At 44.7% G+C, this 17,321-nt stretch overlaps 1 long non-coding RNA gene across 1 annotated transcript in view; it reads left to right on the top strand.

Moving 5' to 3' along the window:
* The window catches only part of LOC123597861, an 86,396-nt gene that overhangs the window by 56,147 nt on the left and 12,928 nt on the right, over positions 1 to 17,321 (top strand). The gene's annotated exons all lie outside the window — the stretch shown is intronic.

Raw genomic sequence — 17,321 nt, 5'->3', positions numbered from 1 at the left:
CTTTGCTCGAGACGTCCCTCCCACTTGGCATGCTCTTCTATCATCTTCACCTGTTAAGGTTCCTAGCATCCTTTAGGATCCAGCTCATATCTCATCTCCTCCAAGAAACCTGCCAGCTGCATATGGTATGTTATCCCCACAGCACTATGAGCCTTGTGGACGTGGATTTCTTGAACTATATCTGACACATAATAAGTGCTCAATAAATGTATATGTAATGACAATAACCGTAGAATGTTCACTATTAACATGGTAACACTTGGGCTCCTGGGTGGCTCAGTCGGTTGAGCGACTGACTTCGGCTCAGGTCATGATCTCATGGTTTGTGAGTTCAAGCCCCGCATCGGGCTCTGTGCTGACAGCTTGGAGCCTAGAGTCTGCTTCAGATTCTGTGTCTCCCTCTCTCTGACCCTCCCCCATTCATGCTTTGTCTCTCTCTGTCTCAGAAGTAAATAAACATTTAAAAAATTTAAAAAAAAAACATGGTAACACTTGCAAAATTTGTCTAGAATGGTGCTTCCAACCAACTTTGGGTCACTTCCTTTGAGAATCTGTTGCTGGGAGTCACAGACCCTCCTGCCACAAAAGCACAGAAGAGTCACATCTTATGCAGAGGTTAAATTCTAAAGATGGTCTGTGAGGCAAAAATCACATGTAATGGAAATTATTCTTGAAAATCCTTTGAATTTCCCCTAAAGTCCAGAGCACATAGTCTACCCAGCAGTTAGTTGGTTTACATTTGGAAGCCATGTAGTATAGAAAAGCTTTTCTTTATAAAATGTAATCACCATCCACACAGCAAGATGCTTACCTATAAAAGAGGCATGAAGAAAGTCACATTTTTTGCAGGACCAGCATATTTGTGCCTTTGCATACAAATTTTAGCATCATCTTTAAGGGGTTCATGGACCTCAAAGCTCAGGCATGAACCTCAAGTTAAGAACTTTTGATGTAGAGCTTTAAAATGTGCAAGGCTCTTATCATGCAGTAGCTTCTTTTAACCCTCAAAGCCATCCTTTGAAATGGATTTCATTGATACTATTGCTACTTTATAGATGAGGAAATTGAGATTCAGAGAGGGAAAATGAATTTTAGTTCGAAGACCTGGTCTCTTGTCCAATGACTTTGCCCAAAGACTCCTCATTCAACGGCTTTGATGGCCACCTTGGAGGGTTGTACTGATCCTTCGTCCACTTGTCAATGGAAAAGGAGGATGTGTGACCTTAGACTAGTTACCTAACCACTCTGAAACTCAGAAGCTCTGTTTGCAAAATAAAGATAATAATATCCACTGAGTAGTGTCCTTGTAGGATTAAATGAGCCATTAGATATGAAATTGCCTGGCAGGGTGCCTAGGATGTTGCAAGGGCTTCCTAAGGGTTAGCCTTTCTTCTCCATCTCTGCTGGCACTCCTGGGAAATCAAACAGATAAAAGTCTTCCTCTGCACAGTGTCATCTCCCCTCCTGACCCACAAAGGTCTTCAAAGAGTTAGAGTCCTGAGCAAAACTGCTTAAGAATATGCAAATTATTTTTCTTGTCTTTGAAATTTCTGGATTCTCAATGCCATTTATTGAGCACTGAGTGGAGAGCAGAAGAGCAGACACCAGAGGTCTGTTCATCACATATTTTGTGTGACTTTGGTTAAGTGTTTTCAATTCAAGAAGTTGCTTATGGAAAAACAAATGCCTCATTCAGGCTTTCAAGGTCCTTCATCCACCTCTGCTTGAACCCTCCAATGGCTTCCCATTTCACTTAGAGTAAAAGCTCAAGTCTTAACAAGGGCCTATGGAGCCTGGATTAGTCAGGGTCCAGCTGGCAAAACACAACTCACACCAGGTAATCTAGTAGAGATCATTTAATGCAGGGAGTTAGTTACAGAGGTATTAGAAGAGCTAAAAGAGCAACCAAGGAGGTGAGGCAACTGTGAGATTGGCAAATGAAGGGGCTGCTACTTTCCCTAGGGATGCAGGAATAAAGGGAGGGGCCCAAGGACTGGAGCTGTTCCACCAGAGCCTGAACCTTGGTAGGCTTGTCTGGTGGGAGATGGAGCCATGGGGGGCAGTAGCCCCTGCTAGATATACCACTTGAAATAGAGAGAGTGAGAGATATACTTAGCTTTTATTCCCTCCCTCTCTAATCTGCTAGTGCCTCCCATTGGCCAAATGTAACCAGAAGCCAGAGGGCAAGGGAAAAGTACAGAGAAGAATGATATGAGAGGCAACCAGCCATTGATGGCACAGGACCTTTACAATATGGTGCACCCCTCCTCAGTCTCCTATCATGTCTCTGGTCTCTGGAATCATGTTGGAAAGCTCACACTTTGCTCACTCTACTCTAGCCACATTGGCCTCCTCAGGATTCTTTGGATACTCCAGCCCTCTACATTTGCTATTCCTTCCATCTGGATTTTAACCACTAGATATCCACATGGCTCCCTTCCTTGCTTCTATCTCTTTCTAAGAGGGGCCTTCTCTGACCATCCTAATTAAGTTTCCACTCTCCTCCCCCACTCCTTATCTCTTTGTTGCTGTATTCTTCTCTCTAGCTTTTATGACCATTTAACATGTATGTATGCATATAGTTTTAGTGTTCACCTCCTTTGTCTAGAATGTAAACTCCATGAGGGCAGAAATTTCTTTTCTGCTTTGTCTACTGCTGTATCCCCAGTCCCTAGAACAGTGTCTGGAAAACGGTAAATACTCAGTATTTGTTGAGTAAATGAATGGATGAAACAAGATCCAAATACTCCCTCATTTGTATTCATTTGTTCATTCAATAAATTCTCATGCAGTGGAGGGATTGAAGCAGGAAATGTAAGGAAGCAGTCTGAACAATTAGGATGCACTTCTGTTTCCCCATTCATAAGACACTGGGTTAGAGCAGGAGACCTCAAAGGACCCTTCCAGCCTCACCATTCTACAAATTTAAGAGTATTTCCCTGGCAGAAATACTTGGAAGATAAAATTAATCCTCTCCTTAATCAGCGGTTCCCACCTCTGCACGTGACTTGTCAGGGGAACTTTTCTCTGATGCTCACATGATGTGGGAACTTGTCACATCTTCCATCTCTGGGAACATCCTCACCTGAAATTGAAAGGTAAATATTTCAGTTGTGAGTCTCTCTGTCATGACTCAAATAATTTTAAAATTGCTTAGATGTCTTTGCCTAACAATGTTCAGATTGTTCTAATGCAGGGGAAAACGGTAGTTTTAGACACAGTAATATTGATAGCAGCTAGTAATTTCCATGTATTTCTCACAGTTACTGGCACTGGGAGGATTATCAAGGAGAACTTTTTAGTTATTAAAAAGATGTTCTATGTCAAGGAACTAGCATGGCACCTGGCAATAGAAGGTGCTCACTAGATAATGATGTTTTCAATCATTATTTTCATGGAGTTGGGCTGGAAAATGCTTATTTCCTGGATGCTATAATGTCATCAGGGATCCCAGCTCAAAGGTCCTCAGTAGACCACTTTAGAGCTTAGGGCAATTCACTGCAAGAGTGGCAGAATGTTTGTATAAATGAATTGAAGGTTTATGACTAGGGGTCAGAAGACAGACAGTTCAGTGCTGGCACAATCTTCCTCTCACTCATTCAGCAGATAGTCTCTAGTGCCTTTGTGAGAACAGAACTCCATCCCTGCCCTCAAGCAGCTCCTCATCTAGTCCAAAGGACAATATAATGCGCTGTTAACATCAGTTAATGGGTCTCAGTGCAATGGTAGGGGAAGGTACAGGGTGTTTCCATGAGTATTTAGAACATCAAAGGTGTTGGGGTACCTGGCTGGCTCAGTCGGTTAAGTGTCCAACTTCAGCTCAGGTCATGATCTCATAGCTTGTGGGTTCAAGCCCCGCATCGGGCTCTGTGCTGACAGCTCAGAGCCTGGAGCCTGCTTGGGATTCTGTGTCTCCCTCTCTCTCTGCTCTTCCCCTCTGCCCGTCGTGCTCTGTTTCTCTCTCAGTGTCTCAAAACTAAAATAACTTTTTAAAAAATTAAAAAAAAAAGAACATCAAAGGTGTTTTCAAAACTACATTTTTATTTTTTTGAGAGAGAGAGAGAGAGATGAGGGGCAGAGAGAGGGGGAGAGAGAGAATCTTAAGCAGGCTCTGCACTGTCGGTGTGGAGCCTGATACAGGTCTCGATACCATGACCCTAGAGATCATGACCTGAGTCAAAACCCAGTCGGACACTTAACCGACTGAGCCACCTAGGCACCCCCAAAAACTACACCTTGAATCAAGCACAGATTTTGTTTTGTCCCTTCCCTTACCAGTTCTAGCAAAAAGAGAAAAGGAACTAATATGGTAAGCAATTATCATAGCATTTAAAAGACTATATTGTTTATTTATGCGGTCATTTATTGTCTGTTCCATCCTTGAAGGCAGGGAATTTTACTTGTTCTGTTAACTGCTTTCTCCCCAGCTTCTAGAGCCAATTTAGGTGCATAATAAGACCCTGATGTGTATTTATTGGTTGATAAACTAGACCAGCCCAGTTTAGGCCACTGTATAGGAAAAAGATATAAAACTGGGCCTTGGTCAAGGGAAAGAAGTTGAAAGAGCCCTGAGGTCCTTAAAGTCAATGGGGTCCATGGTCATTGAGAGCTGTGCGTATGGGACAAGGTTGCAGAGATCAGAGGTGTGGCCAGATCATAGAAGTCTTGAATGCCAGTCAGGCCAAGCATCTTGACCTGTGTTCTAAGGCCCTAGAGAGACACAGAAATATTTTTAACTGGATTGAGGCCTTCTCAGTCTCCTGCTCCATGACCTTCTCTTTCTTTCCAAAGAGCTTTCCAAGTTTCTTTGGTGTCACTTGCTTTATTTGGACTGGCCCAGAGTTATTTGGGAGTTCTGTAACCAGCAGAAGTCCTTCAGCACGTGAAAGAAATCCCATTATCTGCTCCCCCTTCCCTAAATTCAACTCAACCTAACCCAAGCCCACATTCTTCCTGTAATTAAACCCAAACTCCAGCTAAATTAGGCAAATATTTTATTTTATTTTAATTTATTTATTTAAAAAAATTTTTAATGTTTATTTGTTATTGAGAGACAGAGAGAGATAGAGCATGAGCATGGGAGGGGCAGAGAGACAGGGAGACACAGAATCGAAAGCAGGCTCCAGGCTCCAAGCTGTCAGCACAGAGCCCGACGGGGACTCAAGCTCACAAACCGTGAGATCATGACCTGAGCTGAAGTCGGATGCCTAACCGACTGAGCCACCCAGGAGTCCCTAGGCAAATATTTTAAAATGGTAACTCAAAAAAGGGTGTTTTAGTAATTGTGTGATGAAGATGTCAGATCTCTGTCATCTCATTGCAGCCTGAAGGATAGTTGAGAGGGAAGTCACTTTGAGAGATTTTAATAATGTGTCCAATTCTTAATGTGTCTGAGGATGATGACAACTGGATGTCGGCTTCAGAGAGGAAGGGTCAAATCTGCTTTGGTATGTCTGTGCTACCTGCCTTGTATCTCAGGGTCTTAAAAAAATTATTATTGACAAAACTCTATATTCATTGACAAACATTTCTTAAGCATTTACTAAGTTCCAGACATTGTCCTAGATGCTGGGACCAGGGAATCTGTGTTCATAAGAAGCCAAATATTTGCCACAAGGACCTTTTCATCTAGTAGGAAAGATTTGACACAGGCCTTACGATCATCACAAAGAGTTTTCTTTATTTATCAGGTGTGATTTACATATATTTTTGCATTTAACCCTCACAGAAACCCATTGAAGTTGATACTTTTATTTACATTTTATTGGAAAAGGAAACTAACTGTTGTTAGATCAGTAAGTGGTACAGTGGGAATTTGAACTTCGGTCTGACCCCAAATCCATGCTCTTTCCACAGTGGCTGTGTCTTGCTTTAGAGATCTGGTGTGCGTATAGGGAGTAGAGCAGGAGAAGGGCAGTCACACGGCACATCAGAAATCATTAGGAATGATGAAGGTACAAATGGAAGCTGGCTCAAATTCCATAATCGTGACCAGGACCAACATGTACTAGACACTCACTGTGTGCTCCCCCAAGTGCTAAATCATTGAATCCTTTCAACAGTCTGATAAGGTAACTATTCTTAAATTTCTACCTGCAGGGGCAAATGTGCCTTAGAGGTCCCCTCCCTCTGGCTGTGTCAGATGAGGCAAATATCCCTGGAGGAGGTAGTGAGACTTAGCGGAAAGAGTTTATAAGTTTTGGAGTCAGACAGACTGGACTAGAATCCCACCTTCCCTGCGGCCAAGCTGACGATGCTGGAAAATTGCATCTGACAACTCCGCACCTCTGATTTCTTACCTGTAAAATGGGAAAATACTGTGTGCTTCAAAGAGGTGTTAGGAGGATTACAGAGAATGTATTCAAGCCTCTGGCTCCTGGTCTGTACTCACAAAAAAACCAGCCATTTTTATTATCTCTGCTCTGAGCTCCCAGACCCCATCCCTGGGCCAGGCCTGGCCATATTAGCATGTGGAGTCTATTCTTTGCCCTGACCTGCTTCAGCTTCCCTTGAGCAGCCCTAGGCAACTGTCTGAAAGTGGAGGAGGAGGTGCTGCCTGTAGCCACCACCCTGCCCAGCTGGTGATGACCTGGAACGCCAGCCTGGCTCTCTTAAGTCACCAAGGCACATGGGACCGGTCAGCCTGATTCAGATGTCTTACTCCTTTTGTAATTCTTCTTGGGGGTGTCCTGACCTCAAGACAGCAGTGGCTACAGTTGCTTTCATTTTATATTTAGCTCTCCCTGAGCAGAGAGATGGGGTGTGGCAAGGCTTAGCAGAGGGAGAAGGAGGGAGAGAGTTAATGGCCAGGCAGGAGTGGGGATACGCAAAGTGAGCCCTCACTTGAGGGCCTTGACAGGACAGAATTTCCATCTCCAGGTACTCTTCTGTCAGCAGGTCACTTCTCAACGGGTCTTCTCGAATGCCAGGAACTTGGCTGGAATCTTGGCTGGAAAGCCTCAGGCAACGCTAGGAGATACTTTTTAATTTATACCATAGCAAAACAGCCTGTGCTGATTTTAACCATATTTATCCTCTTTAAGTGCAAACCATTCCTAGCTTTCCCTTTTGCTTAGTCCGAGGCTTTAACAATCTGGTTAAAATGCTCCCTAAGCTCTGGCAGTGACACCTCTGAAGGTCCCTGGCTAACCTCATGTGAATCTAAAGACAATGGTACAAGGTAAGCAGATCAGAAGTGGTTATCCCTAGATTATAGATGTGGAGTTCAGAGAGGGAGAGATAGTTGCTAGAGGTCACATAGTGTAAGCCTAGCAGAACAGGGAGCCAGATCCTCAGGTCTTAACATTACTCCACATTTTTTATTTCGAAAGTTGACAAGACAAATGAACTCAGTGACCTTGGAATAAAATCCACATTCTTTTTTTTTTTTTTTTTGAGGACTTTATTTATTTAATATGAAATTTATTGTCAAATTGGTTTCCATACAACACTCAGTGCTCATCCCAACAGGTGCCCTCCTCAATGCCCATCACCCACCCTCCCCACCTTCCCACCCCCCATCAACCCTCAGTTTATTCTTAGTTTTTAAGAGTCTCTTATGGTTTGGCTCCCTCCCTCTCTAACTTTTTTTTTCCCTTCCCCTCCCCCATGGTCTTCTGTTAAGTTTCTCAGGATCCACATAAGAGTAAAATCCACATTCCTAACTAAGGTCTGCAAAAGCCTGCATGATCTGGCCCTGCTTAGCAATCCAAAGTCTGCTGGCACCTCTGTTTCTTCCCTCACTGTTCTTCTGCCCCTTTTGTCCATTCGTTTCTTTCCTAGATCCCCTCAAACTCTCCCCACCTCCAGGCCTTTGCACTGATGTTCTTTGCTTGGCTCTTCCACAATGACTCCTTCTCATCCTTCAGGTTCCATTTCAAAGTCGTTTTCTGAGGGAGAAGACCTCTACCCTAAGTAGAACCCCTCTGTTATTTTCTCCCACAGCACCTTCCTTCTCAGCCTTTATCCAATCTGTAATTATTTATTAATGAGCATATGGATGAATAACTTGGTGCCCAAGACATTCATCGCTATTAATTTAATTATTCATTTATTTAGCAAATATTTATTGAGCACCTACTAAGTGCCATTCTTTCAGGAGCTGAGGTCATAATAGTGAACAAAATAGGTACCAATCTCTACATGAAGGGGAAATTTTCTAAAGGATAGAAGAAAAGCAAATGGAGTTAGTGTCACCCCAAGTGTTTTGGCTTGAGCGACTGGTAGGATGGTGCTGCCATTTGCTGAAACGGTGAAGAGAGCAGGTTGGGTGGACAGGAGGGTAAAAAGCTATTCTTTTTTTGTTAAGTATAATATGTCCTTAAGACAGTCAGGTGGAGATGTCAACCTGGCAATTGTGTATTTGGCTCCAGAGTTCAGGGCAGAGATCTGGGCTGGAAATACACATGAGAATCATCTGAACATTAATTATACTAAAAGCCATGACCCTGGATGAGTGATCCTGGGGAGTGAATGTAGTTAGAGAAAAGGCCCAAGAAACCAGCCTTCAACATTTAGAGGTCAAAGAAATGAAGAAGAAACTGAGAGATGGTCAGAAAAGTAGGATAGGAAGCAGAAAAGTAGGATAGGTCTTTGCTTGAGAATGAAGATGGGGGAGGGGGAATTGGAAATTTGAAAAGTGAGGAGAAAGCAGGAAAGCGCCATCCAAGAGGGAGGGAGAGAAAATGAATTAGAGAAACAGTGCTACTGCAAGTAGTCTCAGGGCCCTGTGAGGCTAGTGGTCCCTAATTTAAAGGGAGACTGAGGGGCATTAGCATGTATTTTCCTCTTGTCATGTGCAGCTGTGAAGGTGCAGGAGAGGAGTAGCTGGAGAGCTAGCAGGTGCCGTGGAATGAGGGCTGGCCAGGACATCGAGAATGCATGCAAGGCAGGGTTAGATGTTTGATCTTGGAATTTACACTGGCTAGGAAGGGAATGAGGACAGTGGGGGTGGGGGAGGGGGAAAGGGACAGTACAAGGCAAATTGAAAGTCCCAGTGGGATTGAGTCAGTTTCCCAGAGGAAGTGGGAGAGGACGTAGGCACTGACAGAGACACTTGAAACTAACATTAGGGTGTTCAGATCTGAGGTCTGAGCAGGAAGGGAGTAATGAGGTGGAAGGGGAAGCAAAGGCTGAGGAATTGAGAAGCCAGGATATTGGAGGCATCATCCATATGCGTGTTGAAATCATTAAGGCTTATGATGAACTAGTTTCGGAGTCTTAGTGTGGTTTGGGGGGAGTGTGGGAGATGAGGTATGTGCCCAGCACACAGTGTGTTCTCAATCAATGTCATTTAGTCTTTTATTTGCTTAGTATTTGTTCGGGGCACTGAGGCTTCTCCCTCAGCTGCTTTCAAAGCAGAACTTCATGGAGGGTCGTGGCGTGGCTTGGTGGGTGGGGACGGAGGGTAGGAGACACCCTTGGGGCCCAAGCTGGCTCAAGGGAATGCGCGGGTCCCCATGCTGAGGCTGCCCCACAGTTTAGGGTCCAGGCCCTCTGCCGGCTGCCGGCTGGACGCCCACCAGAGCTGCACGCCTCCGGCTCCGCGGCAGCAGCAGCAGATGGTGAGAAGTGGGTGGGCTGGGGGTATCTGCAACTGATCCCACAGTTGCTGGATTAATGAGGCCTCGTGCCCGCCTTCTTTTCTGCAGTGTGCTAGCCGACAGTAGCTTCCTTTGCTGGGGTGGGTTTGTTTGTGAGAAATTTTTTGGCAGTGAAAGCTCAGCACCTGATGAAAACTTCCTCTCCCCCTCATTTCTCCCCCTCCCCTTCTTCCTAGACTGGTTCTATGTATTCTTGGGCCTCGAGACTTCCCCTGGGGTTCCTTCTAGTGTCAGCATGGTGTAGCTGAATTCACATAGACCTGGTTCTGCATTTACAGATAGGGACACTGAGGCCTAGAGAATTTAATCATTTATTCTGTAGCAGGAGGCTCAGGACTCTACATATATCCCATGCCCTTCCAGTGTCTAGCTACATCCCCGGGTTGACATAGACTTCATGAATGAGAACTTGGATGGTTCGTATTTAAGGCTCAGACATATATAAGCGTAACTGATGGGCACTGAGGTCATGGGGATAGGGGCGTTAGCAGCCAGATTACAATAGGAACAACAGGGTCCCAAGAGAAAACATCACTGTAAGTGAGGAAAGCATCTGGCACAGAGGTCCAGACTAGCAAACAGGCTTGAGGATGAAAGGGACTAGACGAAAGGCACTTCTTAGCCCACTCTGACCTACCTCCACCCCTGCATATCCAAAAAATGATTTTACTAAGTCACCAGGGGTCTAAGCAACTCAATGGTAGGACTGTTCCTTCCCTAGCCAAGTGGGATAAGAGAAAGGGAGGGTGCATCCCTAATGATGAGCAAGAGTGAGAGAATGAGCAAGAGAGAGAAAAATGAGCCCTGTAGATCTGGAGGTAAGCAAAGACACTGAGATCTTCCAGTCAGTGGGATGGCAGGAATTGAATCCCTAAGGAGCATCAGAGGTCAGAAATAGGTCAGTGCTGCTGAATGGGGAGTCCTTAGATGCATGGAAGACTGATGCAGGCAGCAATAAGGCAATGGAGATATGGAGGCAGGTGGGGATGGAACTCCTAGAGGTGGGAATAGCAGGCATTTGTAGGGGCATTGGACATCTGGGTGGGTCTGAAGACCAATGTGAGTCTCTTCAATGTGGTCAGACTGGGAGGCATAGGTAATGGCCAAGTGGGACAGGGTAATAATCAAACTTTAATCAGTGAGGCAAAGTTGTCTAACCTTTTTCACATAGTGTCATACATACAATAATATTTTTTTTGTCCCAATAGGGTAGAGGGACAGGCTGTTTGGGGTCAGAAATAAATGGCCTGGGGACTTTCACAGCCCAGAGCATCACCCAGCTGCTCAGAATGTCAAGGAAATAGAATGAGAACATCAATAAGAATGTGTTCACTGGCTGGGAAACTCTGCAGTAAAGAATGTATTTTTTTCTCATGTAATGAGAAGCACAGGGAAGACAATCCAGGATGCTGTAGCAGCTAAGAGATGCTACTGAGGACCATGGTGCCTCATGTGTTTCAATTCTGTCATTCATGGTTATTGGCTGTTGCCTTCATAGTTGCAACATGGCACCTGCAGCTCCAGATATCACATCAGCATTCCAGGGGGGAAGAAAGAAGAGGTGGGGAGGACAATGACAAAGGGAAAGTAGAATGTCAGCTAAGTTTGCTGTCTTTTAGATCTTTCCTGGAAACCTCACCAGGGACTTGTTACATTTCATTGGCCGTAGCTGTGTGATGTGGCCACCTCTAACTGTAAGAAAAACTGAAAAATGTTTTGAAGCTAGGCGTTTTGTTGCCTTAATAAAATTAGGTTCTGTTAGAAAGGAAGAAGAGAATTAATATAGGCAGTTTTGCATGGTTTAATATAAACCATGAGGCAGGAAGAGGAGAGGATGAGGCTAGTTAAGCAGTCAGAGCCTAGATAATGCAGGGCCTTGAAGTCATGCTCAGACATCTGGATTGTCACCTGTTTGGGACTCTCCTCAGGGGATTTAGGCAGGGAAGGCATTTGGTCAGGTGGATATTTTAGGCGGCTCATTCTGACTGAGGGGATAGGAGGGGTACAGATGTTAAGGAAGGGAGGTCTCCTGTGAGGTTAGTGCTCCAGAATCCATGTACATAGAAGATGTCCAGTTGTCTCTGATGAGCAGATGAGACTTAAACTAGGATAGCAGCCATGAAGAGGGGGAGGAGGGGATGAATTTGGGAAATTTTCAGGAGGTAAAATTCACAGGATTTGGTAATTGATTGGATGGTTGAGGGAAAGGGGTAGAGTTTAAAAATATTCCTGGGTTTCCCACCATTGATTGGGATGTGGAACAGAAGAGAAAGAGCTTGTCTGGAATATAATATTTGTTCAAAATCGCACAAGAAATTGGTGGTAGGGCTGGAAATTGAACCCAGGTCTCCTGAGCCAGTGTTCCTTCCATTACTGCACTTGATACTCTAGCCTATAGCCTCTGGAGCCTGGAGAAACAGTGCACTCATCTCTTTGGACACACTGATTCTTTTCCCCCTTTCTCCGTCTACCAAGTTGAAAGACCAGGGATGAAGTTAAAATGGCGGTGGCATCTGCTTCTGGGGGGTCCAGTTTGATGAGGGTATTCTGACAGAGTGGGCAGAGGGGCCACCATAAACATCACCCCAGCTCTCACTGATGTGATGGGGTCAGAGAGTGCTTGGTCTGAGCATTCGCTTCTCCCACAATTATTCTTTCTCTAATCCCTGCTTCATGTTTGGCTGGCACATTAATTTCCTTTTGCTGCTGTAATAAATTACCACAAACAGAGAAACCTTAAAACATCAGTTTATTCTCTTACAGTTCTGGAGGTCCTTACCTTTTTCAGCTTGTAAGAACCACCTGCATTCCTTGGCTCATGGGCCCAATCTTTTCCTTCTGTCATCACATCTCCTACTACTGATTGATCTCCCTGCTGCCTTCTTGCTGCCCTTATGATCATGTTGGGCTCACCTAGATAATTCAGGATAATCTCCCCATCTCAGGATCCTTAACTTTTGCACACATTTGCAAAGTCACATTTATCACATAAGGTAACATATTCTCAAGGTTCAAGGGTTAGGGTGTGAACATCTTGGGGGGCGTTATTCAGCCTACCACAATTGAGCACCTTCACTGACATTCTTTTTGTGCCCAATCTTGTGCTGTCAAGTAGGTCACTGTCCTTTCCCCTTGATGAGCTTACAGTTTAGTGGTGAAGGCAGAGATGTAAACAGCAAATTACTCTGCAGACTGAGAGACGGAAGCACAGGGACTTTGGGAGCCCAGGGGAGTGGTACATAATCTGACTGGGAAGTCAGGGAAGGAGCTCCAGAAGAGATGGCATCCGGGGCGCCTGGGTGGCGCAGTCGGTTAAGCGTCCGACTTCAGCCAGGTCACGATCTCGCGGTCTGTGAGTTCGAGCCCCGCGTCGGGCTCTGGGCTGATGGCTCAGAGCCTGGAGCCTGTTTCCGATTCTGTGTCTCCCTCTCTCTCTGCCCCTCCCCCGTTCATGCTCTGTCTCTCTCTGTCCCAAAAATAAATAAACGTTGAAAAAAAAAAAAAAAAGAAGAGATGGCATCCATGCTGAATTTTGAGGAATGTGTGAGAATTAGCCAGATGAATAATGATGAGATGATGGTGATGATGTTGCTAATGATGATGATGGTGATAGCAAACATTTTTATTGTTATTGCTGTTTTCCAGGTTGTGTTTTAAGCACTTAACACATATTAATTCATTTGATTCTTCCAGTACCATATAAAGTGGGTGCTTTATCATCCCTATTTTATATATGAGTTAATTGAGGCTGAGAGAAGATGATCCATTGGCTGGAATGTGGGTCCTTCCCACTACTTTTAAGGTAAAGGTCAAAGTCTCTCTGTGGCTTGCAGGGGTTATCAGGTCCCTGCTACCACTCCCAGCCCAGCCCCAGCCCCACCTCCACTGCTGAGTCACTATGCTCCTTCCCACTGAGCCTCCTCTCCACCTCTGGCTCTTTGTCCATGCTCTTCCCCTCTGCCTAGGATGAGGGATGCCCATCTCGTCCTTCAGACCTCAGCTCAAATGCCACAGTAGCAGGGCATTCCTTGTCCTCCGATGGGCAGGTGTCCTTGTTACTTTCAGAGCAGCCTGTACTTGACTTTAACAGCATTCGTCCCTAACTGTATACAAACATCTCTTTTGTCCCCTCATTGTATCCTCAGTACCATACAGTAAGTAATTAATAAATATTTGCTGAATCAATGAAAAACATAAGGGAAAATGAAAATCTAGGAGAAAGCAGGAGCAAGACCATCAGAGACCATCCAGTCCCTAACACCTTCCCTTAACTTCTGGGAAACTAAGGCCCAGTGAGGTACAGTGATATCACACAGTAAGTCAGGGGGCTGAGGATTCTGACTCCTCGTCCTGGGTCACTTCCATGGTTCCCACTGTGATGCTCCTGACCTTGCCCCAATGCCTGCCTGTCCAAGTCTGATTCATCCTTCAAGGTAAAGCTGATTCCTACACATGTCTAAGGATGCCTTTCTTATTACACTTCAGTCTCACCCTTCCCTACCAAAGTTACACTTGACTGTTTTTTTTTCTCTGTGCTCCCCAAACAACCTCTGGTTTTGTTCTTGTTCTTCAGTGCTCTGCCTGCGTTTGAGCTCTTCCAAGGTAGACACTGCATTTGATTCCTCCATCCCCAAGGAGGCATGCATACAGTGGTACAAATGTGGGGTGTCAAAGTGTGCTGTGAGACAGGAAAGGAGAGGGATATGGGATTGTCCAGGAATCCCTAACCCAGCCTGAGGGGTATGAAAGGTTCTCAGGAGGGACTGAATTGTGAGCTGAACATGTAGGATTAGTCATGTGGATGATTGTGTGTGTGTGTGTGTGTGTGTGTGTGTGTGTGTGTGTGTTGAGTGAAATGGGGCTTGGTTGGGGGTGGAGCAGTGGTTCAGAAAGGGCATTCTAAGGAGAGGAATCCTAATGTTTGTAGGATGGGATAAGGAGCTAGTCACCTAGGGTAGGATTGGGCAACCCAAAGCCCTTTTTTCTCCCAAGGATTCAAATGAGGAGATTGAACTGACTTCCAAGGGCTTTCCATAGCTAACTAAGTAGGCAAAGACCAGGCTGACTGTGTGACAAGTGGGGGAGGGCTGCCCTTTACAAATAGTCTAATTGGATCTGTTTGTCATCTTGAGACAGAACATATGAGTCTTTCTTGTGCCTACAGCAAAGACAAGCAGGGCTTGGGGATATCAGTATTCCTCTGCTATCCTCCCACTGCTGTCTACCTATGTTCCTTAGCACCTATCGCCATCCCCTCACCAATCCCTGGAAGGCCTGTCTCCACTCCATCTTGCCCAGCTGCTTCCCACTGTACTGCACAGGCTGTCCAAGCTGCCTGTCCTGCCCCAAGCCCCTGCTTAGGGCAACTCCCCCAAGCCATTCTTTGCCAGCAGGCCATGTTGTGTAGCATGTGACTTCAGCTCTGGCTTCAGGACCAGGTTGGTCTATGAGAAAGGGAATTAATTGTGCCAGCAGCCTGTGAATGCCAATGAACCAAGGCATTCAGGTTCCTCTCTCTAGAATTTGAACAGTTTATTTAGAGAGAATTGGACTGCTGGTAAAGGGAGCATCACTGAAGAGTCCCAGGGAGGAGGTGGAATGGCAGAATCACTGTAGTGGCCAGGCACCAGAGGAGGGACCGACAGGGTCTGTGGTCCCTGTTGTATTGTTGTATTTCAAAAGCAGCTCAAATTCTACAAGGCTGAGTGAAATTTCCAAGTGCTTGTTCTCATATGCATCCTACTATTTCCTCCCTCCTTGAGGCTTTTTCCTTGTTCTTTACATCCACAGGCACCCACGAAACCCCCTTCCCCTGCCAAATGGTCCGGCCCAAGCTCCTTGCCTCTGGGGATCTTTCTGGCTACTGTTTAATCCCTACCACTGTTGACCCTTGAACAACACAAGTTTGAACTGTGAAAATCCACTTACGTATGGATTTATTTTTACGGCACTGTAGATGTATTTTCTCTTCCTTATGTTTTTCTTAATAATATTTTCTTTTCTCAGGGCACCTGGGTAGCTCAGTCAGTTAAGCATCTGACTTTGGTTCAGGTCATGATCTCATGGTTTGTGAGTTTAAGCCTCGTGTTGGGCTCTGGGCTGACAGCTCAGAGCCTGGAGCCTGCTTCAGATTCTGTGTCTCCCTCTTTCTGCCCCTCCTCCACTCATATTCTGTCTCTCTCTCTCTCAAAAATAAACATTAAAAAATTAAAAGAATAATATTTTCTTTTCTCAAGCTTATTTTATTGTAAGAATAGCATATATAACACATGTAACATACAAAATATGTGTTAATCAACTGTGTGTTGTTGGTAACAGCAGGCTATTAGTACTTAAGTTTTGGGGGAGTCAAAGTTATATATGGATTTTTGACTATGTGGAGGTCAGTGTCCCTAGGTCCAGTGTTGTTTAATAGTCAACTGTACTCTTCATCAAGTGCCAGGAAATTGACATATTTTATTTCTAATCTGTCCGTCTCTGATCAGGACTCTCAGAGACATTAAACAATTTGCCCTGGGATCCAAACTTAGAACTTTCTTTCAATAGTGCTTGTGCTCCTTCTACCAGGCCATACTCTCTTTCCTCTCTGGGTACCAAAATACTGTTTCACTCCCCACAGATTTTTCAGAATTTCTTGTAATTCTCCTTCCAGCACAGAAGCTACCTGGCATGGCTAAATAATTGTTTCATATGGCTTTTCTTTATAACAAAACTCTAAATTTCCTTTCTTTTCTTGTTTCCTGTCATAACCCATTGCACAGTGCCATGTACAAAATAGGTGGGAGAAAAAAAATGCTGAATATGTTTGTTTATTGCTGTGTGCCCTACCTCAGTGCCTGGCCTGTGGCAGATGTCCAGAGCAGAGGTTCTAATGTAGACAAGGCTTAGGTTGATTCTCCCACCCCCAGCCTACCTTACATCACAGGTAGGTGGGGGTGCAACAAGTGTGGTATCACACTGAAAGGCCCTCAGTGTGGTTTAGTGGAAAGACCTTGCCTTGGAGCCAGACAATGGGTGTAAATTCCAATTCTGTGACATGCTGTGAAACCTTGGGCAAGATGCACAACATCCCTGAGCCTCTTTTGTCAGGTGTAAAATAAGGATTATAGTGCCTCCTATGAATGTTCTGAGGATTTGGAGGCAATACAGATAGCAAAAGGAGCTCTCATCATGGTGATATTGTTCACATGATGACTTTCTCTCTGAGGGAGACTTGAAGGGTCAGCTCCAAGTGTGGCTGACTTAGTTTGTAAACATTTTTTATCCTATGGTCGGTCCTATCCTCAACCCCTTTCCACCTCATTGACTTTTGGTGGTTTAAATAGACTTGTCAATGAAATTTTCATTTTTAAACACTGTTGCTCATCAGTATTTAAAAACTCTCATTTTTAGTTTTTCCTTGTCAATTTGCTTGTAAATCAACGTTATTGGATCTGTTTTTCCATTAAAGAGTTGGGGATTACCCCAGGCACAATGCATTAATGTTATTTCCCTTGTTCCTTACATAACAGGACTCATCTCCACCTTTAATTGAAGTAAGGACCATTTGGTAATTGTTTTGGCTCTGATTATGACAGAATTGGCTCATAGCCAGGGTGGTATAACTGGGGGCTTTGAGGTCAGGCAGAGATAACAAATCACTTCCGAATCTCTTTTTGCTCTATGTAAAAGGAGGATGATACTCCTGAGTTGGCAGAAGGACCAAATGCTAAATGTATA

The sequence above is a fragment of the Leopardus geoffroyi genome, chromosome C1 (assembly GCF_018350155.1).
Source record: "Leopardus geoffroyi isolate Oge1 chromosome C1, O.geoffroyi_Oge1_pat1.0, whole genome shotgun sequence".
Classification (NCBI taxonomy): Eukaryota; Metazoa; Chordata; class Mammalia; order Carnivora; family Felidae; genus Leopardus; species Leopardus geoffroyi.
Note: the sequence above shows the minus strand (reverse complement) of the source record. Positions and strands in the feature narration are given on the sequence as shown.